The 26,762-nt window shown below is 50.4% G+C and overlaps 1 long non-coding RNA gene across 3 annotated transcripts; it reads left to right on the top strand.

The window, feature by feature from the left end:
• Window positions 1–148: 148 nt before the first annotated feature.
• LOC137856869 (uncharacterized) lies at window positions 149–24,880 on the top strand. Of its 3 annotated transcripts, XR_011096835.1 has the most exons (5): window positions 149–220; window positions 699–756; window positions 16,589–18,035; window positions 18,453–21,242; window positions 21,584–24,880. It is a non-coding gene; the product is annotated as an uncharacterized lncRNA (long non-coding RNA). The 3 variants fall into 3 exon arrangements; XR_011096836.1 differs by lacking the exon at window positions 149–220 and having other exon boundaries at window positions 427–756; window positions 18,453–18,633; XR_011096834.1 differs by lacking the exon at window positions 149–220 and having other exon boundaries at window positions 427–756.
• The last annotated feature ends 1,882 nt before the right edge of the window (window positions 24,881–26,762 follow it).

Here is a 26,762-nt window from a genome sequence, read left to right as displayed (position 1 = left end):
AAGCTTTAATTTAGACAGAAAAACAACAAAACAAACAAACAAACAAAAAAACTATAGCTTCTGCAGGTGGACCTCCAGGTGATTGCTGTTAGCTATTGCTGCTGGCTACAGAGCACACCCAGAAGCTGTGAGGTCTGTTTTGGGTATCCTGATGAGAAGGTGCTGCCTTGAAGACGCTGCTCTGTGATGGTGCATTCAGTAGTGGTGTGGCTATCCTGAGGTTTGGGCTGGAGGGAACATTGGTTTTTAGTGTTTTCTGCTTGGGGCTCAGCAGTGCCTGCAGGGACCCTTCCTATGCCCTGAGGGATGAAGGTGAGCTCTCACCTCTCCTGGGGGTGTACGAGATGGGCTGGGGGCTGGCAAAGCTTGTGTGTGCTTTGGAGGGTGGGGAAGCAGAGCCTGGGTGATGTCTGGTGTATGGGTGTATGGGATGTCTGATGTATGGGTGACCTCCCATGATAACTGGTGGGTGCAGCCCTGGTGTCGGCACTGCTTGCCACAGGGAGCTGTGCTGGCTGGGCTGAGTCCAGAGTGGTTATTGCCCTGGAAGTATCATCTTGCTGCTTTGGATGCATTGCTTTTAGGCTGATGTGTGGCTGGGCCTGGCCCTTCCAACAACGGCTGAACGCTAACAGCTGAAGGCTTAACAGTAATACGCTTAGTGTAATAAGATTTATTATTTTAAATGCCTGATTAAGAGCCCTGGGGACTGGAATCCTCCCTCTTGCCAGAGCACAGACAAGCACCCTGGCACAGGTGAGTTTATCCCTCCTCCAGCAGTTTCTGGCATTGTACTCCTTGTCCTCCTCTTTTGGTGCAGAAAGGTGTTTTGCTCTGTCCTGTTTGATCCCAGTGCTGCTGCTGGTTGCATCAGGGGCTCCTCTGACGTGGGTTTCTGCCCTTTGATCTGGATAGCCATGGCTGGGTTGCTTCATCTGGACTCGGAATTGGGCATTACGTGAGGGTACCTGTGATCTGGGGCTGTGGGGACACGGGTCTTGGCATCCCAGTGGCCCCACTCACATGGGGAATGGTTTTACAGAGCACCTGGGTGTTGCTCAACTGCCCTTACACGCACGCGACGTGCCTGAGATAAGGGGAACGGGCTCTTGTCCCAGGTCAGGTGGGAAGGAAAATGGGTTTCCACTTCCAGCAGCTCAGCCTACAAGTTCCCAGACAAAATATAAATTTCAGCTAGGCGATAAAGTATGCTCTACTAAATGTCTTCAACCACGCATTCAAACTCTACTGGAGAGTTAGACCACAAATTTAGAGGACTGAATCTGAATATTAAACCTGTGATTTCCCTGAGGGAAACTTTCTCAACTTGTCTGATTCCCCAAGGAGATCATATTCCCAAAGAACTCATCTTGCAACTAATGATCAGATGAAATGAGGCTCTGTCAGTAGCTTAGGAGACCTACCTAGGCAATATTTGAATGCATACAAAATTTTTCATGAGTAATACTGGGGAAAAAAAATTGTTTGGAACTTTTCCATTGAACAAAATGAACTTAAATCTAAAAACATCTTTCTTCTCAGCCTGTGAAGTTGGTTAATGATGATTATAAACTCTGTAGCTTGTATTAAAGGGAATGCTCCTCCTTTCTATAACCTTTTCCTTTGACTGCCTTGTCAGATCTTCTATGGGAGCTGAATTAAGTTGTCACAATGTGAGAGAGATGCAGAGAAGTTGCCAATTGTCTTGGAAACACAGGCAGCTACTTCTGGGAAAGCGGATGGCTAAGGGCTAACAGGAAGGCAATTGAGTTACTCCAAATTTATATTGTGTCCCAAATAGCATGTCTGCTGAATTCCTGCTTTGTCTATTCAGGACTTATATATATATATATAATTTTTATTTCTCAAGACATTTGAAGGTAAATGCTGTCCCCATTCGGTACTACCAGAATGGCTGTGAAGGTTGGGGAGGACTTATTCTTTGTTATTAGCTTGTGATGGGAGATCCATTAACTTCCCAATGCCCTCTGCCCTGACCAGTGGAGGAGCGTGCAGAGTGCTGGGGTGGGTGAAGAAGTTGGGGAGAGGTTGCTGCTGTCTCTCCTATGGCTGGGCTTTCTAGGGGAGGTGCTCTGCCTGCCTTTATCCCTACATCCCCACTCACTGCCATGGGCAGAAGCAGCTATGGTCTGTCCAGCAGCTGGACCACTGGGTGCCTGTGATGGACCTGTCACACATGTGGCTGTCCCCAGAGGGGCACAGTTGTCTGGCAAGGAGCAATTTTGGTGAGGAATTAGAGTGTCAAATGCAGCTTCTTTTCCTTCAGTACCTGGTAATAGGGTACAATGTCATTCCCCAAAAGGAGGAATTGTCCTGGGCTGTCCAAAGCACAGATGTTCAGCTCCCATCACAATAAGGGAGCTGCAGGAATGGGGCAGATGCTTGAAATGTGCCATTGTTGGGAACGCCTTTTTTGGCTGATGCCTGGGAGGCCCTGGGTTGATGTGTGGGAAAGGGATGGGGATAAAACTGGGAAGAGTGTGGGAAAGAGCAGGGTCTGCTTCGTGTGCAGAAGAGTGGGACGTGCACTTCAGCCCAGGGTTCTGCACAGCTTATGGTCCCCATGGTAATAAAAAGGTGGATTAGCTCACAAATACTCACTGTAGATGATTTATTTATAATATATTCCTGAACCTATATGTTGGCTGAGCAAAGCTTGTTTAGCTTTGTGAAGCAGACAAGTGTGCACAGGTATGCTCGGGAGAAATCATAGAAATACTGATTGTTGGTGTAGCCACTGAGCAGAAGTATTGGGGAAACTTGGTATCCATGGATGGGACTACAGGAGGGAGCACAGTGACATTCCTTTACACTGGTACAATTTTCCCTTCCCTTCCTGCCTGAATCTTGCTTATAAGGGGCACAGAAGGAGTAATTGAACCCAAAAAGCAGCCATGGACACCATGTGCTCAAACCTGACTGAGTGTTGGTGGCACAGGAAGACCTGAAACTTCTGCACGGAGAAAGCAAATGCTCACGATGGGTTACTCTGCACTGCAGTCACTTGATGACAACCATCCAGTGTCCCAAAGCACGTAGGAAAAGACATTTTGAACAGAGTTGCTAAATAGCATGTAGGGGGAGGCCCACGAAAGGCCCAATTCTTCTGGCTGGGATGATTTCTCCAAAGTGAAGCAGAGAAATCCCCTGATGTGATCTGAGTGCATGGCCCTGAGCTCCTGGTGTGGTCGGTGCCCTACTGGGGTGGGCAAGACCTATCATGGAGTACAGGGTGAGGCTGGCCTGTGCTGACCTGCGGGGTGAAAATACCCATGTTTATTTTAGATCAACTCTTTTGGGTGCGGGAGGTGCTTGAAGGCCTGATTCTCCTCTCCTTTGTGCTGATTTTCCACTGAACCCTGGTGACTGGGCAGGGGAAGAGCTGAAGGCAGGCCTGACTTGCTGGGCTGGAGCCTTCAGAGTCACTGCGATGAGTGTCCAGGTTTCACACTGGCCTTCCCTTAATGGATTTGGAGTTGGATTGCCAAAGAAAACAGACCCACTAGGAGCACAGACAGCTGTTGTAGTGATGCTAATGCCTCCTGGGTTTTGTGGCTTGCCCTGAAGCTTCTCTTGTGGGGTTCACCCTGAAAACACTGCTGGGAAAGGGGCTGCTGGGGGTGCCCACGGCTCAGGACTGAAGCATGGCTTGAGGGCTTGGCCTTGGGCCGCGAGGTTATTTTGTTCCTATCCTGTCACCTTGGTTGTGGAGTATTTCCCTCCTGAAAGCATTTGCATTGCAGAGGTTGGTAACTGTTCGCTTAAATTCCTCCTGCCCAAGAGGAGAGGCACCTCTTGGCGCTTGCCCGTACAAAATGGAGCTGCCTGTGGATGACTTCAGCCCTGGATGCAAAGGGGAACCAGATGGTGCCTCAAAGGCCCTCGTCTCGTGTTGTGGGTAAATTGTGTTCATCCTGTTTGTAAATCCGACCTTGTTTCCTGTGGGACTGAGCAGTGCAGGCAGGCACTTGGCTCTCCCTGTCTCATTGTGGGGACAGCAGCTCCCTGTGCTGGAGGAAGCCTTCGGTTATTCCTCCTCACCCTGGACACTCGGCTGTTCCTCAGAGGGCCAAGGCAGGAGCTCTGACCATTTTGGGGACCTCTCCTCTTGCCTGCCCTTAGGCTACAGTGCCAATACACAAAACCTGGGCTGGCTCTCAGGGTGGGTGCTGTGCTGCTGGTGGCCATGCACAGTGGGGCCACTGCCCCTCCAATGTCATTGTCCCCTGGGCAGCTCTGTGCCCGGCAGGTTCTCCTTCTCCATGCTGCAGCCACATGGCGTGCGGCAGCTCTGGGAGACGAGCTGCTTTCCTGGCAAACCTGTACCCCAGCCTCCTGCTTTCCTATTGCAGGGAAAATGCAGCAGTGTTCCTGCTCTGCTCCGTTTAGTGTTTTTTTTTTTTTTTTTTTTTTTTTTTTTGTGTTATTTTCCCAGTCATCGCCACTGCTGAGTTTTGTTGTTTTCTTGTTTTACTTTTTGTTCAAAAAGAATTTCAAATCCACTAGAGGGCAACATGATCTGCCATGGGAGAAGGAGTGAGCTGGTGAGGAAGTGACACAATTTGGGGGTGACGGCTGGGGGAGGGTTGAGCAAAGGGCTTGGTTCGGCCCCATGCGGGATGGGAACAGTAGTGCCAGGGTGGAAGCACCTTTGGGGTGGCCCCACACTGCTGCCAAGCCCAGTGCAAGGCCTGCTTGTATTTTACAGTGCCCTTAAGGGCATGGGGGTTGGCTGATGATCTGTGCTTGGTTGCAGTGGCAGAACAAGGATAGCTTTGTGGGGGGCTAGGGCTGGGCAGAGGTGAGCATGGTGGTGGGCATTAATCAAAGAAATGCTCCAGACTTGTCCAGCAGTGAGGACAGACGTGGTAAGCTGTGATGGCAGCTGGCCAGTGGCTGTGTGGTGTGGCTATAAAATCCATAAGCCTTAAAACAGGGTTTCTTGGCTGCAAGCTGGTCCCCCCTGCTGTGCTGCAGGCACTGCCCCAGCACCTCTGCCACAGAGGGCCCTCTTCTCGGTTAAATGCAGTATGGGACCGGCTGTGAGGTGGCACATCAGTAAAAGGTGTGGATCGATTGTCTCTGGTGGGAAAACTTGGTGATGATAAAATGCAGCTGTACTGAGAAGTTACCTAATGAAGTTCGGCCTTACTGCAGGCTTCCTTCAGCTTTTGGTGGATGGAGTTCGCTGCGTTACTGCTGTAGCAGCTCTCCCCTCCTGCTCCTCACCTTGGGCACAATGTGTGCCTGGGTGACTCCCTCAGGAAAACAAAACTCCCTTTGGAAAACAAAACACTTTGTTTTCCTTCTGTGGTTTATTTTTCTTTAATGTGCTCCATATTTGGCTACACAGAAATTTCCACTTCAGTTCAACCTGTGGGCTTCTGACAGCCAGGATTATTTTAAGATCTACAGTGGGGGGAAAGGTAATCAAAGTTCCTTTAAAAGTGCAAGTTCTCAAACTCAAGTGAAGTGTTGAATTTCAGCTGAGTCTTATTTTATAATCTCAGGTGAGCAGAACTGTGGGCAGCTGAAGGTGAGGTGAGTGCCTGTAGCTGGGGGTTGTCCTTGCTTTGCCAAGAGCAGGATAAGTCATCTCTCTGTGCCTGGTTCTTGCTAAGCTTTGGATCCTTAGACCCTGCACATGGGGCTGGTCCTGGGGTGACAGCAGCCCCGGGGTGGCTCAGGCCCTCAGCCCAAAATGTGCCATCAGCCTGCACCCTGCCTTGGCTGAGGGGGTGAGAGGGGATGCTGCACCTGGCTCCTCTCCCCAGGAGCGATTCCCATGTCACAAAAGGGAATTTTAGGCCTGGCCTAGGGACAGGGTGTGTAAAACTAATACTAGAGCTGCTTGGAAATAGGCCCAGATGGAAATATGCCCACATTTCTTAAAATGAAAGAAGCAAAACAGTAGTGTGGAATCCTTACAAAACAAAAAATCACATTTTCATCACAGAACAGAGCTCCACAGTGGCTTTTGTTTATTAACTTGCAGGCGTCTTTGGACAGCCTTCTCTTGTCATTCCCTCCCCCTCAACATTTCTGAAGGTTTTCATGGGAAAAGTGGCCAAGGAAACTGTAAATGCTCAATGGAAAATTTAGAAACAACCCATTTAAATGAAAACTTTTTTTTTTTTTTACCTCGCAGGGACAAACCTTGCTCTGTTTTCCAGAAAAATTACTTGGTTAACTCTTGTGAATGAATCACCCCCATTAAGAGGAAAGCACTGCTGCTCTTGTCCCCATTGCTTCCTCTTAGGCCAGTGTCTCATCCCCAGAATATGTGCTGTTAATCCTCCCCGAAGCTTGCTGTTTTCTGAAAATTCTCCCTTTTTGGCTGGCTGGGGCAGTTGCTACTGGTTATTAATGAGCACAGCTAAGAAGTGCTGCTGCTCTCTGCTTAGTGCTGTAGTGCAGATCAGTCCGATGGTGAAGCTGGAGGTGGGCACGCTGCTCCCACCCTGCAGCCACCCAGCACTGGATGGGGAGACGCATTTTGGGTGGCCCTGGGTGACACAGCTCAGCTGGGGGATGCTGAGCAGGACCCGTGCCCAGTGCTGGGGCTGGCCCGGGCTGCTCCTCAGCCTCTGGCAGAGGCTAGCAGGGTTTGCTGTGGAGAAACGCGGTGCTGGGGAAGCAGGGGCAGCCTGTGTTTGCTCAGAGGACCCAGGGGAAGCTGCATCCTGGGGAGCAGGGAGTGGGAGGCGAAGGAAGAAGCAGAGAGCGACTTAAAGGAGCCCTCTGGTATTTATCTGCCTGCCCATGCTGCGAGAGGCTGCTGGGGAGCTTCCAGCGCTGCTGCTGCAGTATGGATGGCATTTGCTGCTTTTAAATCGAAGGGGGGGGGAGAAACAAATCAATGGAAACTTGTTTTGCTTAAAAAAAAATCCTTTAGACTTGGTGATGCCTTAATGCAAATTACTTATTCATTTCAGTCAGAAGTATTTTTTGAGTTGGTTTCACATGTGATCTGCCTCATTTCCACCGCTTTTGCAGTAAAAAGGACCCGTCTCCTCACCGGGGCTGGCTATGGCAGAGTCCAGGGACGTGCTTGCAGTTGGCAGGAGCAGAGGGCGAAGGTTCAGCTGGGGCAAACCCATCCCAAGCGGGTGCTCCTCTGGGAGGGCAGAGCTGTTGTGTGGAGATATCTGTGGTGGGTGGCTGTCCTCGGGAAGTCCCTGTGGGGCTGGGGAAGGACAGCCATGTCCCTGTGCCAGCTCTTGGCTGTGGCCAGCAGAGCCCTTTGCTGTGCCTGGGTCCTGCTGGCTCCTGCTCATTGTGGTTGGGGTGTTTGTGGCTGCTGCAGGCTCCTTGCGTTTTTTTGGGGGGACTGCAAAGAGCAGGGCAATATCTCCAAGACGTACGTGCAGCCTGGCAGTAAAAGCAGCAGCCTGGTGCTCGTAGCAGTGGATTTCTCAAGGTGAGAAATTCGTCCCCTGAGGTCTGCTGAGGGTGTTCCCAGGTGAGAAATTCATCCCTTATGGGGGTGTTCTCAGGAAAACACGGCTTTGGGTACTCTGCCCCCATCTCCAAGAGAAAAGCAACTTGCTCAATGGCAGTGGGAGCTTCACGGGAGGTGACTGGGTGTGTATGTGTGAGAAGTGCCAAAAAAACAACCCTAAAAACCCAACACCCTACTTTTCTCATTCTGAAAGGCCTTCTGTTAAAAAGCAAGCCAATTGAGGTGTTTGTCCTCGTGCCAGAGAGTTTGTCTTTGGGAGGGTCAGGGTCTGGGCCCAGCAGCAGGTCGTTAGTTGCTTGGATGGTGCAGATAAGCAGTGACAATCAGGAGGAAAAATGACGATGAGGTGGGAGGAAAATGTTCAGAGCTGGCCTGGCTTGCTTCACAGACATCTTGGTTTTGGGCAATTGCAGAGATCCTTGCCTGTGGATGCTGCGCTGGGACAAACACCTGGCACAAGCAGCTCAAAGGCTGCTTTGGGAAGGGAACTTGCTTCCTGCCCAGCTTTGCCAAAAGCACAACTGAGTGTAGGAGTGCAGAGCAAATCCCTCTGCCTGGGATGCCCCGGGCTCCTGGGCAGCCACAAACCCTCCTCTCCTTTCAGCCTACAGCTGTCCCAAATACTGGAGTTTTGGCATCTGAATCACATAATTCATCAGCTACTGGAGCTATCTGGAGACTTGGGAGCTCACCACCAGGATGTAGCGGGCTGTGTTCATTGCCATGCTGCTGTTACACCGCGTGTCCTTGCGGGCGAGCTGCGTCAGTGCTGGCGCAGAGCCTTGGCCCCGCGGCCTGCGGGTGTGCAGGGTACCGGGACGGGCAGGACAAGAGGAGGAGGGGGAGATGTGGGATGGGGAACTCATGAGCTGGAGAGGGAAAAAACGGTGCTGGGGTGAGCAGAGAAGGACAGTGTGAAAGGGTGGAGGGAGCAGCTGGTGGAGGGAGCAGGTGAAAAGGGAGAAACCTGGAGCGGGAGAGACGGGGAATGTGGGAGGGAGAAGGGAGGAGCGTTAGCTGATGTGGGAGACTTCTTCAGCAAAAAGGAAATTAGGGCCAGGGGAACGGGAAGTGCGTGGAAAGTGTGAGGGGATGAGGGAAGAGAGAAAATGAGGAAGGAAAACTCACACTTTTGTATGCAGCCCAAGAGGGGGGAGAATGTGTGTGAGGGGTGGATTTGTGTGGGGTCACACTGAGGGGAGCACCTGAGCAGCCAGCGCAAGGAAAAGCAGGGTCTGTAGAGAACGGAGGAAGAGCAGAGGAACAGCAGCAAAATGTGGGGCTGTTTATTGGAGAAAGTCTGCAGTTTAATTTTCTTTTCCACAGTAAGCAAGGTAAAAGCGAGCCCAGCCCATGCTCTCTCGGCACCAACCCTGGGGCAGCTCTTCTGCTGCTTCCCTGCTGGTTTTGTCACTGTGGTGTCACACCATTGTGTGCAGCTGTGCATGGCTGGGCCACAGAGCTGGTGTGCGTTCCCAGGCCTGCCCAGGGGGCTTATCTGGTGCATTTGCACTTCTGCAGCAAGGCATTTTTAACAAGAAAAAGGTACAATTGTCTGGACAGTACAGGCTCTACCCATATCTGCTGGCTGGATGCATGCAGAACCAGGTTGTAGATTTTTTTTGTTTGTTTTTTTAGTATTATTTTTTGTAACTTCATTTTATGGATGTGAGTTTTCACCAGAAGTGGTGAATATGTTTATCAGCTTCAACATCACTTAAAGCACATCCCGTCTTTCCTTTACTGTAACTGGGTCCTTGGTAAAATAAAATGAGAAATATCCACGTAGCCTCGCAAAGATGCTCATGGGAAGGGTCAGAGCAGTGAAATGAATCCTGCCGAAGGACGTAAGCAATGGCAGTGGCCGTGGGTGCTGAGAGAAAATCCTTCCTACACAGCCCCCTGCTGTAAGGTGATTGTGCCTGGGGCAAAAGGCGCAGCCTGATCTGGCGACAGATAAAGGCTGAGCGAAACTTCTCCTGTTTGTTTTTCTTAGCTTTACAGCTCATAACTGGAGTGGCTGGGTTTCTTCCACAAAACATGCAAAAACTTGATGGTGGCAAAACGACTGAAAGCTAGAGGAAACTCAAACTGAATAGACTTCTGTGTTTTTTTTTTTTCCTAAAATTTTCAAACAATGCTTTGCTTCAAATGTTTCCCCTATATTTATTTATTTTTACTTAGCTTTTTAATTAAGAATGTTAACATCATGCTTCTGTAGGAAACCAAGTGCTTGATTTCACATTGAACCGAAGGGCCAGCAGCGGCAATAATCTTATCAGTGGGCATTTGCATAGCACAGAGAGGGGGAGTGCTGTGGCTCGGGGGTTGTTTGCAAGGGGGTGAGGGTGGCAGAGGAGCCCCAGGGTGTTGGGATGGGTCATACCGTGTGCCCCACAGCCCACTGTGGGGACAGCAGCGGGACCACAAGTGTGTGTGGGGCTCCATCTCTTCCTGTGCTGGAATCATGCAGGCACCCCATGCTGCCTGCCAGGATGGAGTAAGGAACCTATAGCACCTCCTTTTCTGTCATTTAACACCAATTCAGGGCTCTGGACCACATCGATTCCCTCTGTCCTCTCCCTTCTGCCCCAAAAGACTTAATAAAAGAAGTAATTGTAGGGTGAGGTTATTTGCTGCATGGGCTTGATTTAGCCTCGGGGGTGTGGAGGACAGAGAATTAACAAAAAATAAAAAATAAATTAAAAAAAAATACCAAACTTCCTCCCCCAGCTGAATGAGATTTGTAGTATTTTATTTAAGGATGTTTTGAGGAAAGTGAACATCATCAGAGAGAGAGAGTGCAAGCGCGAGGAGGGCTGTGTGTGCGGTACGTGATAAGCTGAAACCATACTGCGCCGGGCGGTTTAACTGCTTCACCAGCCAGATGCAGGGGGTAAAAGGATGTGGAGCCAGACACTATATATATGTATGTATATATATATGTGTGTGTGTGTGTGTACGTACATACACACACAGCCCTGCTGCCTGTGGGGACCCGGCCTAGGTGGGCCGCAGCATGGCGTGGAGCCCGGTGCTTCCTGCGCTGCGGGCGGCGCTTCCTGAGGGGAGCCTGTGGGGCGAGCGGGGCCTGGCCTTGCTGCCACGGGGTCCCGGCCATGGGCTTTGTGGCCAGGTCTTCTCATATCAGCTGTCCCAGGCTGGGGCACCAGGCTCGGCCTGCCTGGGAGGTGACGGTGTTTGCTGTGGTGATCTCTGCGTTGTGGCAGAGGCCGGCAGTAGCGCAGCAGCTATAGGTATCTGCGCTGTGCAAATCATGGTAGCATGGCACACGTGGGGTGAAAATGAAGGGTAAAAGGGCCAAGAGCCTTGTTCCTGGCCAAGAGCCACCACAACAGAGAGACAATAGTGTCCTTCTTTCCTCCCCCTCTTCAGAAGGGAGTACGTTGCAAAGGCCAGAATAGGCTTTCAAGGCTTTCTTTGCACGCTGCTGTTCTGAGCTCTCAGGATGCGCTCTGGTTGTCTTCTGGCTTTTCCTGAGATGTTTAAGGAAAATGCAATTATCTCGCACCCATTCAGGAGGTGAGAGCTGAAGGAGAGCCCCCCGCTGCTGTGGGACGCAGGCACCAACAAGGGGTTGGAGTCCACTGCCTGCCGCAGCACTGGGGGAGCGCTGCCGTGTGGTAATGGTGTGCTGAGCGGTGGCTTCTGTGCCTGCTCGGCTTCCTCCTTCCACCCCTCAGACACCTCTGTCCTGAGCACAACTGCTGTTGCTGGCTGCTCTGCCAAGCCAAACCTGTGGGGTGGCTGCAGTGTCCCTGGCAGGGCTCAGGGACAGCTCAGGGACAGGGCTCTGCCGCTGCTCTCCAGATGCATTCATTTTGAGGAAGAGAAATGTGTTTCCCACCCATTCTTACAACCCTAGGAACTGGGGGTTTAGGACACCAAATATCCCTAAATAAGCTGCTATAGCAGGAAGGGCCCATGAGACATCTCAGCCCTGCGCCAGCCGAGACCCCTCTGGGACAGCACGCAGCCCGTTCCTGCTGCCAGACGGGGCTGACACATCCTGATAGCCCCAACTCTTAAAAATGCTTGATCTCACTGAGGAAAAATGCTTTATTTATCTTTTGCTTAACCTAATTTGAAGAAAAGGCCTTGCTTTCGTTGCTTGGCAAGGATACTGTCCAGAGAGCGTGGCGATGGAGGATGTTTACTCAGAGCTGGAGCAGGGGTGGGGCTTCCAAAAGAGGGAGCTGGGCGCAGGGGATGTCTTCTCCACTTGTCATTTTAATTTCCTCTGTTTAAATTATGGGTCTTGGCTTCTCAGAGGGAACAGAGTGATGCTGGACATGTCTTACTGTTGTGGTAGGGCAGTGTGATTAGGGCTCCCAGTGGTGATTCCTCTCTACACGTAGGTGGCTGCCTCCTCCTGCATCCTGCCCTCACCCTACATCACTTTCAGCTGCCGCTGGCTGTCCCTTGCTCCTTCCCTGGGAGCTGTGCGAGACAAAACAAGAACAGGGGCTCTGGAGACACGTCCTGGGCGAGCCCAGAAGAAGGCAACATGCCCTGCACACCAGCCACTTGCATGGCTGAAGGGCACCGAGCTGCAGGCACATGCAGAAGCATCCCACGTGCAGTCAGGGCATGGAAAGGCACAGCCTGAAGGTCCCTGCTGCTGTTCCCAGAAGGACGGGCAGGGCTTGGTGCAAGCAGCCTCTCTGTGGCTGCTGTCCCCAGTGCCCTGTTGTCCTTCCCCCAGGGCAGCGTGGGCTGGGAGGCTCCTCTGCAGCCTCCTCACGCGATGCAGCAGCCAGTCGGGTATTTCTGCTCTATCTGGACCTCAGATGAGCATGGAAAAGCTCCTCAAAGCTTGGCTCTGGCTGACTGCAAGAAGTGCTGCACAGCTCTTCTTCGCTTGCCTTTGCTTTGCCTTTTGTTTTCCCCTCTGTTTTCTTGATGCAGGGTGGTGGGGCAGCATTTGAATGCCCAGCAAATGAGACCAAGGCAGATTTCAGCAACAACTGGTGTACCCCAGGCTCTCCTGCAGTCAGATGATGCCAGGTGAAGTGGAGGAATTGGGGTGCTTTTGTCATCTGGTGTGAGCCTGCAGCAGCGAGAGCAATGCTTTGCTCCCCTACCTGCTACAGCCACCTCACGTCCTGCTTCTCCTCACTGACAGGCACCTGGGTTTCTGTCCGTAATTGTAATGTAAGGCGGAAGCAATTTTAGGCTCACTTTTGCATTATTTTTTAAGTTTTTGTTTTCTGCATGATGATTGTTTGACCCCTCTCCATGCTCTGGAAGAGAGGCGGTCGTACGACTCTTTATTACATTTTGTAGATTACGTATGCCCATACAGCATACGTTTACGATGAATTTATAGACCCCTATAAAGGGGCTTATGGGCATTATATTTAATTAATGCAGCAGAAATTATATCGTTGTAATAACTGCCTGGCCTTTCGATGTAAAAACCAGCGCCAAGGATTCCCAGATGAATCATCCCTGATAAGAACCAGAAATGACACAGGCCATATATTGTATGGCGAATTTGTTTGGATTGGTACCTTTAGGGTATTCAGCCTTGCCAAGTCTCCGTGGTGCTGACACAGTTTATTACACATTTTCATTTATTAAGAGATTATTTGACTGCAGTTTGTTGTTTTATTGTACAGCAGGTGATAATTTTACACTAAATTAACTGTAACATCTCTGTTAGGAGCAGGCCGAAGAGGCTTCTTGCTATGAAGCTAAATACTAAGTAATGGCTTTTATTCATCGAGGGAGTAATTTGCTCTCACGCACAGGGCCCGGCTCAGGCTCTCCCACAACCCATAATTAGTCGGTGTGCGTTCGTGGCCCGCGTTGGGGTTACAGGTCCTGTGCCTTCAGATCGGCTCTGTGCTCGTGCTGAGGAGCTCCCAACTTCAGGGCTTGACAAAAATGGATCGAGGCTACCAAATTTGTGAATCGGCAGGCCCCTTCCCGCCGAAATGAGTAACTTTGGAAGGAGAAATATTTATTGAACCCCCCTTTTTGCTGTTTGAAATAGATTACAGATGAGCAATTTGGCTGTCCCTTAATGAAGTCCATTACACCGGGCTCGTTTCGGAGCCTGGCTCACACAGATACTGTTGAGCTAAGCTTTGTGGTGGGAGATGGGAATTCTGCATCAAATTGAATCGGAGACTGGAGCAGGAACAATTATTGCTGCAAATTATTAAAGCCTCGCTATATTGGAAATTCACAGCATGCGTATCACGGTAACTCACTGTTAAGAAGAAACATACTACAAAGCTAAAAATAGAGGAAAAACCAGAACCATATTGCTTTGATCACAATTCCATGTTTAAAGGAAGTCATCACTGGCAAAATAATCCCCTTCCCAGCCGCGCCGTGGATTAGCTTTGGTTAATGCTAACGCTCCCTCAATATGGGGCGCATCAAGGGAGAAATTATCAATTAAAATCTAAGGCTGGGTAAGTAATTCATAGGAAATAATCTACTCGAGGGAACCCCCCCAACACACACGCGTGCTTTTCTCACTTCTGACTCTTCTGCCAGCAAACCCTCACCTTCTCAGGTGCTTTGCTTTGGCCCAGTGGATGCCAGCACATCTTGCTGGTGCGCAGCCCCTCACCAAGCCCTCAGCCGTGAGCTGCACGGGCTTGCTTGGCCTGGACAAGCAGATAAAGCGTTATCTTGCTGGCTGCTGATGGGGGTGATCAGAGCTCCTAAATTCGGTGTCCAGTGTGATTTTCCTTACGATTAGTTATTCCAAATTTTCTTCCGGGGAATATTTGCTAGTGCTCATTTTAAGTTCTCCATTCAGAGATTGCTGTGCAGCGAGCTTGCTGGCTGGAGCACTCATGGGAAGCTCCTGCAAAGCAGTGCGCATTTGTGGATTAAGAATTTAAATGATTTCCTTTTCTCTTTTCCCCAGCATTTCCCAGATCTATAAGCATTATTCATTTGTAGGTGTTAATGGTTTTAAATGTGAGACCATGTGAATGGCTGTTGTCTGTTGCTTTTAGGGAATGGCATTTGATTTCCTTCCTCCCCAGTGGTCCCTATTTTCTGCAGAGGGAACTACTGTCATTTCTTTTTTTGCCCCACAAGGGCATCTATGTCCTGGCCTGTGAATCAAGTACTTGTGGGTGGGAGGCTGTGCTCATACACCCCAACTGAGATGTGAATATTTGGGGAAAAAGCTGACGGACACCAAAGGTCTATGTGTGCAGAAGGTGCGCTTGAGAACGAACCCTGTGCTGGATAGCTTACGAAAGCTGCTGCTGCTCCTGGAGCCACCAGCAGAAAGAGATGAGCAGGTTTGGAAGTGAGATTCAAATGAATCCTCTGTGCATATCTTTTGTGCACAGTTAAGGCTTTAAATGCACTGAGTCCTCTGGAGGAGGTTCCCTCGGAGCACATTCAGAGGGAAGTTGCCCTGTGCCTGGGCTGGACCCCGTAGGTCCCTCCTGCCCCTGGCTCTGCACAAGTCCAGTGATGATTTCACCCTGATTTTTAGCTATTTCACACCCAAGGCTGGCACACAACAGCATAATATGAGCTTGTAAAGCCCTGAGGGACCCCCGTGGGGGCTGTTTTAGGAGGGCTCGTGGGGTTTACGAGCTCGGGGTTGCAGGCAGTGAGGGGAGCTGGCACGAATGGTACAGCCACTGACCAGGCTCTTTGAGATGCAGGCACATTTCTCTGATCTGCTCTGATCATCACACCAGGTAATTTCACTCTTCACGACAGTTAAATGCAGCCTTATTTTTAACATCCTGCAAAATTATTAGAACTGCTGCTGTTATCACCTGCAAGGATGAAAAACCCTAAAAGGACACCCCATACAAAATGGTGCTTGCAGGTTGCACCAGAGTACACGCTGTTAGCTTACATTCCTCCCCACCCAGCACCCCTGCAGCCTGTTCAAGGCACTGTAAGTAAAACCCGAACTGCTGATAACCATTTTACATATGAAAACCTTGATTTTATTTGACAGCATAAGACTTGAGGAGAAACTGGGGGGAGAAACACAGAAGAAAGCAGATTTTGCTAGTGGAGTAAATGCAGCAGAGGCATTACAATTTCTGGGAGAGCGTTGGGAGCAGCATAAAAAGGCTGGGAGAGAAACAGCAGCTTAAATTTTGATTGTCTGTTTGGGGTGATAGTAAAGTCAAGAGTGCCATTTCCAGCCTAAAATCCCTATATCCAATAGTAAAGAGTATTAGAGCCTAAAAAAAGGATTTGAATAAAAATGTCTTCGACTCCAGCTCATCACAAAATTAAAGGATTTGTTCCAGGAGGCACAGTATCCATATGAAGAGACCCCCCCAGATCTGTGCCTTTGAAGCTTAAGTTTTAATTCAGGATTAAAAAAAATAATGATAAAATGAAGTTGCGGGAGGCCCTGCTGAGGTCCAGCACGATGCCCCGGGCCAGATCCTGCGTTGCTCCCTGCCTGCAGGCTCTGAAGAGGGAAAGCTGCCCTGGTGGTGCTGTCGGGGCAGGAGGGATGCAGCTGTGCAGGAAAGGCATTTACAGCTCACAGCTCACTTATTTGGGGCCTCCTAACGTGGGACACAAGGAGAGAGCTGGTGGCTTTTACATCACACCATTACCTCCGAGCACAGACAGCAGCAGGGCAGCCTTCAGCTTTTGGTGAGGGGCTGCTGCTCAGCAGATGCAGGTTTTGGTTTTTCACCTTCATCCTCCTGTGCAGCCGCCGAATCGCTTCCATTGGCTCTGGGAAACATTTTGACAAAACTTCCCTTCTTCAAATAAAGAACTCATTAAGTTCTCTGCTCCTCAGAGTCCCCGTGCTTCCCCATCCCCAGAGGCACAGCGCTGAGCCTAATCACTGCCTGGAACAACTGCGGCCTTTATTTTGGTGTAAAGCAACAAGGAAAAAAAAAGAAAAAAAAAGGTCCCCTGTGTATCCAGCTGTAACACTTGCTCGAGTGTAGGAAAATGGAGGAGCCCACAACCGATTTCCAAACCCGCATCTTCCTTTTTCCTGTAATGAGTGATGCATAATTTACACAAGGGGAAAAAAAAAAAAAAAAAGAAAAACCACACCTTATGAAGCTGAACGTTTTTTTCTTTCTGTTTATTTTAATTTGATTGCAAAAGGGCTGGAGCTCCAGAAAGCCAAGATAAGAGCCCTGCCCGTGCCTTGCTGCAGCGAGCACCATACGGGGGATGGCGAGGCACGATAAGGCTCGAGGTAAGGCCGCGAGGACTTGCTTGGGTCCCTCCAACAGTTATCGCCGAAGCCGTCTCGCCTCTTTCCTGTTTTGCAAAGGAAGAGCACGGTGAGGAGCACCCCGTGGCGGCGGGGGCAATCACAGCCTCAGTCAGCGCGATACCTGCCCACACCCAGGGCTACAGCAGCAAGCCGCTGACGGCAGCCGGTACAGTAAAAATTCCTGCTGGGCGCTGTGGCCACGTCGATTTTGGCGTCCCTGGAAGACACGCGGCGTGGTGACACGTCTCCTCTGCCGGCTGACTCACGGGCTGCTCCTCCCGGCCTCTGCGAGAGCTGGGAGCGCTCTGCCTCCGGGGGCTGAGACCTCTCGGCGCTACTTCTGGACTCGCCGCTCCCACCCTTTCTCCTCCGCAACCTCTTCTGCAATTTCTGGAGGCTTCGCCTCCACGGCGCTTATTAAAGAGCTTGTTGGAGGCAGGGAGGCCGGCGATGAAACTTGTCTGTACAATTAAAAGCAAACAATCTGCTCTGCTAATCCGGCCTTTAAGGCCTGAAGTAAACAACTGCATTTCAAGGGAACGCTGCTACGGATGGAAAAGTCTGTCGGGTGCTAGTTGTTTTTTTCTTTTTAAGCACAAGACAAAATGTTTAACTGTCTAAAAGCTCTAAGCCCTGATTTGTTATGGGGAGATAACAGCTCCATGAATTAGATGATCAAAGATGACTTTATTAGTGAATTCTAGCATTGGCTTCTGCTTGTTTATGGGGCAGGCAAACATCTATGTGAGCATTTATACCGATTTTTTTCCAGTGAGTTATCTGCCGTAATTGCTGTAATTCCCTAGTCCGGGTATTTGCATCAGCGCTGTGTGCTGATTATGACCTGGTTCAGTGCATTTATCTGTGCCGATTTTCAGCAGCTCTTTTGGGAAAACAAAACAAAACAAAACAAAAAACAAACCCAAAGACAAAACAAACAAACAAACAAACAAAAACCCAAGCAGGTCTCTTCCTACCATGGAAGTTTGCCACGTTTCAGACCTCCCTTCCCAGCACCGACCAGGGGCAGCCCGCCTCCTGCGGCGCCTGCTTGCCCTGCTGTGAGCTGCCAGAGCTCACAGCCTAGGAACTGGCGAGAAACTAAAATCATTACATTTGTTCTCTGGATTTCCGACACGTAGCGTGCGTGTTTATCTCAAGGCGGGTTAGACACCAATTAGCGCTGCTCACTAATGAGGGCACAATCAGCCAACCTTGCAGTACGGAGCGTGCGGAGCGACGTAGGCGCGGGGAGGCTAAGCACAGCTGACAGCTCATCTCACCGCTTCTCCTGGTGCTGCCCTGAACACCCTGCCAGCACATGCCTTGCAGGTAGCTTTGCAGGCAGCGAGGGGGGGCTCTTCAGAAGCGAGTTTTTTGGGAGGACCGCGTGATTCTCATGGTTGCAGCTTTTGGACCATGACCACATGCTGGCAGGCATCAGCTGGAAGTCCCCCCCTGAGACCTCCACTCCTGGTTCCCCCAACCTTGCTGCGTTAGGACATTGAATGTGGAACTTAAAAACATAAAAAAAGGGCTGAATGGAGGTGTCTGTGCCCACCCGACTGGCAGCTCGGGATTCGCAGAGCGGTGCCAGCCCGAAGCGGGGTGAGCGCTGGCTGGCTCGCCAGCGGTGCTCTGTCTGCGGGGACTGGATTTACTTGCTGTAAGGAGCCATCTAGTGAGGGTTTACTGCACATAAAATCAAAGGAATCTTTTTTTTTTTTTTTTTTTTTTTACTGTTTCCAGGCAATACCGAAAGAAAACGTGAGCGAGCAGTGGTGGTTTCCTTTTTGCCCCCCTCTCCGTGGGCCTGCCCTCAGAACTGGCGAGAGTGAAAGCAAAGACGCACGAGGAGGCCTTGGCGTGGGTCCCTGGGGGGAGCGGGGGCTGACCCCAGCACAGCGATAAAGGGGGCCGCGTCCACGTGGTGTGTGCCTTTGTGCTCGTTTGCTGGGTTTGGGGGGTTGTTCGTTAAAGAGGAATGAAGTTAAGCAGCTGGAAATGCTGGCTTAGAGCTGAGAGGGTCAGCACGCTGCAGAAATGGGAAGTTATTGCTCCCGGAGCATCGAAAGCACGGCTACATTGCAAATCCACACTGCTGTGAATGCTGCAGCCCGCAGGGCATTGCAGAAGGCACTGGACACACCGAGTTAGAGATGAAGCACTCAAGTTGGTCAGGAAGATGACAGCAGCCTCCCTGCTGTTGGCAGCAAGGTTTGGCGCTGGCCTCCAGCAAGCATGCTGGCCCGCAGCATCCTCTGCACTGGGTGTACCAAAGCGGTCTCCAGGCTGAAGAGGGGTCTCCCTGGGGGTGTGCGTGGGCTTTGTGCTGCAGTCTGCATCCTGACGCACACGGCACAGCCTCCTCTTCCTCCTCCTCTTCCTCTTCTCCCTCCTCCTCCTTCTCCCCCTCCTTCTCCGCCTCCTCCTCCTCCTCCAGCCCCTTGCAGCTTCTCAGGGTGGGAGTTGGTGAGCGCGCAGGCAGCTCCACATCTGCTCTCCACAGGCAGATTTTTTGGGTCCCTTAATGCCCCAGCTCGTGCCCTCCTGCCCTGGGTGCACAGAGAGAGGTGCTCGGTGCTGTGACACGCAACAAACAGGGCAGGGATCGTTCATGGTTACGCTGCACATCGGGACAGGGAAAGTAATCCGACTGCTATAAACAAGCCTTTACAAAACCCAGATGCCTTCATGCACAAGAAAATGCTGTAAATTATGAATGTCTGTCATTTTACAATAACTATTCCTTGCCTTTTCTTTTGGAAAATGCAAACAATTATTTTTTTTATTTATATATATATATATTTTACACAGAGAAAATCCCCATTTTTGGTAGGTGGAAAGTATTTGGCTATATCAATGATTAACAGGGTTAATGTAATAGCTGCAACTGAAATGCAAAAAGCAAACAAGCCAAACAGAGAGAAATGGCTTTGTTATAATGGCTTCATTACGGATTTTAAAAAGTTTGCTTTTTCTTGCAGTTTGTTGTCAGAAGGAATTGGCTGAATTCAGTCAAAATGGTTTGTTCTTTGTCTGTCTGTGGTCACCATAGCTACCACCTCCATCCGTTAACATATGTGGTATTATTTCGTTCCTTTCTCTTAAACCCCATTCACAGATGCTGTCAAGATTTCCCTTTGTACCTTCGTGCCGGGGCCGTGCCGGGTTTGGCTCAGCGCAGCGTGAGGCACGGGGCTGGGCACCGGGCGTGGGCCAGGGGCTGCGAGGAGCAGCGGGGCACGAGCTGTCGAGGTGCTGCGGTTCCTGGGGAGGCTCTGCCAGGTCCTCAGCTGCTGTCCGTCAGCATAAAGGCAGAAATTTTAGCAGAGCCAGTGTGTCAGCCAAGGTCAGGGCTGGGGAAGTTGCTCATCGCACGGGTGTTGGGTGAGGAGCCTTGGGATGAAGGGAGGCACAGCTATGACATTAAAACAAATAAATAATACGATTTTTTATTGAGCCTGGACGTGTATCCGCTCTGCAACGTGAGTGATTGGAGTATTTAGCGGATATCAGATTATCCACATTTCAGATTTTAATTGGCACTGAATTGGGGAAAAAAAAAAAAAAAGAAAAAAAGTCAGTTTCCTCTGTTGCTGAATGAGAAGATGACTGAGACAGCTTCATTTTCTTTCCCAGAAGCTGAGCAGGCAGGTAAATGTAGTGATGTGAATTTGTGTGTGGTACAGGTTACAGTGGGGTGGCCATAAGAGGAATTAGATAATCAGGAAAATATCCAATTTTCTTTCAAAGCTCTCACAGTAAGGAATAAAGTTAAGGTGAATCTGTCTTTTTTTTTTTTTTTTTTTTTTTTTTTTTTTTTTTTTTAATATAAAAGCCTTTGTTTAAAGCTCTGTGGGTCTGATTTTTAGAGCACCCTGCCCTCTGGTTTCTTTTAGCTGGGGACGTGGGTGTTCGGCGTTTCTCTGCAGCCACTAATGCCTGCGGAGTAGCTGGAGAAAGTGCGAGGGACATTATTGTAATGAGGGGATAATTCTGCTTCTCCTGCCTGCCTTTCAGCACAGATGAAAGGGTGCCTGGGTGTCATGTTTTGTGCTCTGAAAAAGGCAATTCTGCTTTCCTGGCTCTGCCCCCCCAGGGGCAGGGATGCTCTCCTACCGCAGCCCACATCTGTGTGCCCAGCGTAGGGCCCGTTTTTCAGGCCTCCTGCTTCAGCTGTAAAAATTCACTTCTCATGCATGGCTGGGAAACAAATCGTCAAGACAGACCATAACTGCTCTGAGAGGACCATTAGTTCCCGGTGTATGAAAAATCCATGCTTAAAAAAGTGAGTGCTGTTCTTATCTACACACCAGGCCGTGACCAGGCCTTGAAGACACGATAGCCTGCATGGAAACCATCGTGTCCAACACCACAGGCACTGAGACAGCAGGAACAGCTCCCTGTGTCTGGATATTAGCCAGATATTAACCCAGAGCCACCCAGCACCCCTGAGCAGGTTGGGATCCACATATACTCCAGGTTTACACCAACGTAACTCAGAGGAGGAAGGCTGCAGCACAGAGATTTGGCCCAGTGAGCGAGAGGCACCGCTTCTGGCATCCCCAGAGAGGCGAGTCCCAGCAGGGAGCTGCTGTGAGGGGCCACCAACACGCTGCCCGTGGAGAAATGCCATCTGTCCCCCAGCTGGGTGTCAGGACAGTGGCAGGGACACAACGCATCTTTGGTGCCCTTGGTGCTGGGTGAGGGAAACGCCTGGGGCAGACGGGATCTGGGATCACGGCTCTTTTGTCTTCTTGTCTTTTTAAGGGCACTAAGTCGTGGCATTTTCTAAAATTGTTTCTTTTAGTTGGTGATTAATCCCTCACTGGATGCCAAATCGAGGTTTCATTGATTTTTTTTTTTCCCTTTTCCAGGTTTTCGTGCACTGAAGGTTTTCTTCAGACAAATAGCAGCAAGGAACCAACTTTGGCTTCTTGCTCCTCCCGCTGAGATCACCAGCATTTGAGATTACGTGGGGATTAGGAGGAAGAGAAAGTACGAAATCAAAGGTTGGCACTGCAGTGCCAATGGGTTGTGCTGTGCCGTAGGGGTGTGTTCGTGGAGGCACCGAGCCTGAGCCTTCTCATACTGGTTTCACAGCAAAGGGAATTTCCAGGAATTTTGGTGGAGTGATCCCTACGTATGTCAGGAGGATGTGAATAAGTTGATTTTCCCCACTCCCATGTGTGCATCTGGACACACCAACCTCTAAGATTTTTCTCTCTCTTATGTAAGTTTGCTCGAACCTCTGACTGCATGCTTGGAGACCAATTTGAGATGAATTTCTAACAGTTTCCTTTCCCGTGGGAATGCCAGTGGTAAGAAACTGCTCCTGGGAAAAGCTTGTTCCATCGCTAAAAAAAAAAAAAAAAAAAAAAAGAAGAAAAAAAATCAACGATTGATTTAAAGACTGAAGGGCAAGGATTGTATTGTGAAACAGTTTTTAAAAATTAATATCTCCTGTTAACCCCCGGCTCTATTAATGTACAGCATCCAGTCTTTGTCCCATCAGGTCTGGTGACACAGAGCTCCCCAAATGGATTGTGTGGATTTCTTGTTCTAAATCTCTTAGAAAAACTGTTATTGTACTCCAGGTCACCCTGAGAACGATGGCAGCTGTCACCCACAACACTATCTCCCAGGGTTTAACCTGCACTGGCTGTTCTGCTGCTGAGACGACGATGGAGAGAAATGAAAGAAATTTATAAAAAGAGAGCGAGCTCTTCCCAGACCAGCTTTGTGCTTGCTGCAATCATTCCTACGATAAAGCAGCTCCCAGATGGAAATCTTTTTCCCCTTGTTTTGCTAAGGAATGATGAATCTCTCCGCAGCTTGTGTTTCCATTCTGATATGGAGATTTTCTGCTTAGACATAGCACTGAGCGGGGCAGACCCACCAGCTATCCGGGGCTTTCTGCACTGATTTTGCTCCCTGATCCTTCTGTGGAATACAGGGCTTGCTTTCTGTGAGAAGGTACTGGCTGTAGGGGTGTGTGTGTGTTAATGCTGCCGTGTCACCCCTATCACCGCTGTCCCGTCCACTTTCTCTTCTTCAGGCTGCTCAGGGGCGCAGGGTGGGAGCAGAGAGGAGATGCATCTCCAAAGCCTTAAGAAAATCGGCTTGCTTTTGGGCGTCAAGGGGGAATGGGGCTGCGCAGCAGCCTGACATTTAATTAACGGAGAGCTGCTCCCAGGGGAGCTGGGGGCAGCACAGGGTGTGGGGAAGGCCGTATGCCCCAGGAACCCGATCCCCGCTGGGGGAGGCTCTCAGGGCACAGATGTGTGACTCCTGCTGCCCTGGTTTCATAAACTGTGAACCAGCCCTTGGTGCTGACACCGAAACAGTGCCAGCTCCTCGTGCTTTCCCTTTGGGAATTCTCTCTGCCCACTGCCAGCCCAGGACACCCTCTGCTCTGCCTCCCCTGCTCCCCCGGGCTGCCACGCAGCCCTTCTCCTGCCTCCCCCAGTGCCGCTGCCTCCCTGCACCCTCTCACTCCCACCACCGTCCTCCCCGCGATTTTTCCTGCTGGCCTCCCACTCACTACAGGATATGAGCCATTCTCTCCGGTGGGGAATAAAAATTTGGATTATAATTTGCCTTTATTGCTCCTTCTCCAGAATCAGCTTTCAGGCTGCAGGGTTGCAAGGAAGAATTTTCAAGGGAGCGCAGGAGATTTAGGGACAGATTTTTAAGGTCTTTTAGTTACATTAAAATGAAATTAGATGCCCCTTGGGATTTTTCAACAGAACTAGATTTTTTAATTATTTTTTTAAATTTTCCATGTGATGTCTGTTTATATCTTCAGGCATTTAAATGCCTCCAGAGATTTGGCTTTTGAACACCGAAGTCCCCTTGGAACCAACGAGAGAGGGGCATAAACTCCTGGACATTTCCTCCAAATTCCAGCCAAAATTGTCAAACTTGGAGCAGGAAGTTCTAATGTAGGAGCTTGTAAACCTGATTTCTGCTCTGCTTTAGCACCAGGGGAAAACAAGCAAGCAACCAACCAACCCATAGCGTCGGCCGCATAAACATCTTGTTCAAAGGGTAATGCTTTCCTGATTAATAGCCTTTCGGTATTAAAAACTATCAGTCTCGAGGGTGATTAATTGTCCCTTCTGCTGTTAGTAACCAAACATGTCTGTATATTCATATGTGTACATACATACTTACAGACACAGCCGTGTAACATGCACGCTCTCACGGGGGTGAGCATTTTCAGTGCCTCTCTTTTCAAGGAAAATAGGTGAGAGCTGCTTTGTACAGCTCAGGCAAATGGGAAGGCATTTAGTTTTTGTAACCCTTTGTGGCAAGGACTGGCAGTGATGTGGATGTGCCGAGAGCAGTGCTGTCGTGGCACAGCCAGCAGGCACTGAGCTGGGCAGGGCGGACACGAGGGAAGAGGCAGCAGACACCGCGCTTTTTGCCTGGGGAGCGGTGCCTGCTCCGTTGTCAGGCACCCCCGCGGCATTGCTGCTTCAGCTCGACTGTGCTTGTGGGCCCGACGGGGTTAATAGCCATTAAAAAAAAATCATTTAGAAGTTGGCAAGGAGAGAAGCTTTCCCCTTGACAAAGATAACCAAATTTCGAGAAATTATTTAAAAAGACAGTCCTGCCTGTCCGACCTGTTCAGCTGCAGCAAGCACGGAGCAGCGACACCGCCTTCAGAAGGAAAAGCCTTTTTTTTCCCTCCCCCTTTTGCTTTGCTATCTAAGCAGCCGGACGGATTAACCACTAAGTTACGGTTCTGTCCAGAAGCCCCAGTTAGGCTCAGGGCCGAGGAAAAATGCCAGTGTGGCGTTAGGGGACTCAGCCAGCGGCTGCTGGTGCACCAAACTCCTCCTCCCGATCCTACGCGGCTTCGGCAGCCTCGGCAGGACGCACGGTGCCCGCAGTCACCGGCAGGAGCACGGCCTAAGGTATCTGAATGAAGAACCCGTGCAGGCCAACAAGACCCTGTGCCTACCAGGGTCTGTCTTAGCGCTCGGGGGTTTTCCTCCCTATCAGCCCCATCTTGCAGGACTTTAAAATAATGAAGTTTTAATATCAGAGATCTCCGGAGCAAGGGGAGTGAGCTGGAGGAATTCACTTTGTTGCTTCGAACCTCGCTCTTTTGGCATTAGCAATGTTCAGGGGCTGCAAAAAGTGCATTCACTGTTGCTGCTGAAAAATAAAACACAATTCTGTATTTTGTGTACAGTCTCTGTGTACACACTCGCCTACACTCAGTGCAGAGTTTTCTTTGGGGCCAGAAAAGAATTTTTCAAAGTTTGCTTCCAGAACAACGCTGAAATCTGCAACGCCGCGTTGGGACACTCGCTCAAAACTTTTCACTTTTCAGGCTTTTAGAATAAGAAAGCCAGCACCATTTTTAAGGAAGCAAAAACAAACACGAAAAGCTTTCTCAAGGCTTAGGAACTACAAGCCTGAGCAGCACCAGAGATGTTAAGTTCACAGCTCGTGTGCTTCTGCAGAAAGGTTTGAAAGAAAAAAAAATTATATGAAATAAAATAAATGCCCTGCCAGGGCTGAAGACGGTGCTGCTGGCCTGGAACAATAGCTGTGACAGGTGCAAAGTGCTGAGACAGTGACAGCCCCGAGACTTCCTGCTCGGGGACACACGCACACGCACACACACCTCATCCTCCTCTTCCCTTTCCTTGGCTGCTGCCAAGGGGCAGGGGAGGTCCAGGCAGGGTGAGCCTCGTGGCCCCAGCAATGGCTTTTGAGCAGTTGGCTTCTGGCACGGCGCTGCCGAGCAGAGGTGGGATGTGCAGAGTCCCCAGCACGCTGTATAAGCGTGGCCAAAGCCTTAAGGAAGGCTCACAGCACGTGTAGTGTCTGCGGTACCTGTTGTTTCAACCCCTCAGAGGGCAGCGATGTTACAAATATTTCACGTGGCTGATTCGGATTTTAATCCTGAGGCCCCGCTGGTGACAGCGACGAACAAAGGAGGAGGGAGAGGAAGTGCAGGAAGGCCAAAATTAGGCCCCGATTTGCAAAGCTGCCTGCACGTGTCGTGGTGCAAGGGCAGCTGTGGGGGCAGGATCCAGTTCAAGCTGAGGGCTCAGGTGTGTGGGGCGAGCTTCTCCTCGCAGCGCTGGCACCGGGACAGCAGATTGCAAACCCTTTTAACTCGAGCTCATTTCTCAGCGAAATGTTGCGTGTTACCTTCCTGCCAGGGCAGAAATATCGGAGCACAGAGACTGGGAATGGATATTCTGCCATGTCTGCACTTCTCCCCATTACCAAAACGCATCCTGCGCTAAGGAAAACTGCACTGGGAAACCTTCGCAGCTGTCAGGGCTTAAGAGCATTGCTAATTATTCTCCTGATTTAAAGTTGATGCTTTTAGAGATTGTGGGGTCAAGAGCCGCTGTCGTAAAGTTTGGGTTTGTGCTGCAAGCTGGGGAAAGTTGCTTTTATGTGGCGTAAACCAACTTTTTGTGCGAGGTGCAGGAACTGCAGCGTAGATTTAACGCTTACATGCGTGCGTACATGAAGGAAAGTGACTGTGTTTGTCGGTGTACGAGCACAGAAGATAAAGTGAATGCTTTTTAGGACATTAACGCAGATTTTGAAGGGGATGGTGTATGGATCGGTGCTGGGGAGGGTCACCGAGGGCCCCGGGGTCCCCTCGCCCTGTGGCATGAAAATGGCAGAGGGAGGCGGGGGGGGGCCCGGGACGGGCTGCCCGGCACCAGATACCCGCTGCTGCTCCAGCTGCGGCTGCAATAAATTATAATAAAAACCCAACCCACACATTTATTATAATAACCCCCCCCCCCCAAGTTGGCCGGCCCGCAGCCAGCGGGCTTTGTTCAGCCCCCGGCAGCCCAGCCCCGAGCCCCCTGGCGGCTCTGCCCGCGGGGCAGCGCTCTCGCTTCCTCTTTTGTTCCGCTCCCTCGCGCAGGCTCCTTCCCCGCTTTTTATTTTTTTATTTTTTTTTTATTTTTTTTTTCTTTGCCAGCGCCGCCGCTCCACGTGGACTCGGCTCGGGCAGCGAGGCCTCCCTCAGGAGCCCTCAGCACCCCGCCGGCCGAGCCCTGCGCA

Source organism: Anas acuta, chromosome 5 (assembly GCF_963932015.1).
Source record: "Anas acuta chromosome 5, bAnaAcu1.1, whole genome shotgun sequence".
Classification (NCBI taxonomy): domain Eukaryota; kingdom Metazoa; phylum Chordata; class Aves; order Anseriformes; family Anatidae; genus Anas; species Anas acuta.
Note: the sequence above shows the minus strand (reverse complement) of the source record. Positions and strands in the feature narration are given on the sequence as shown.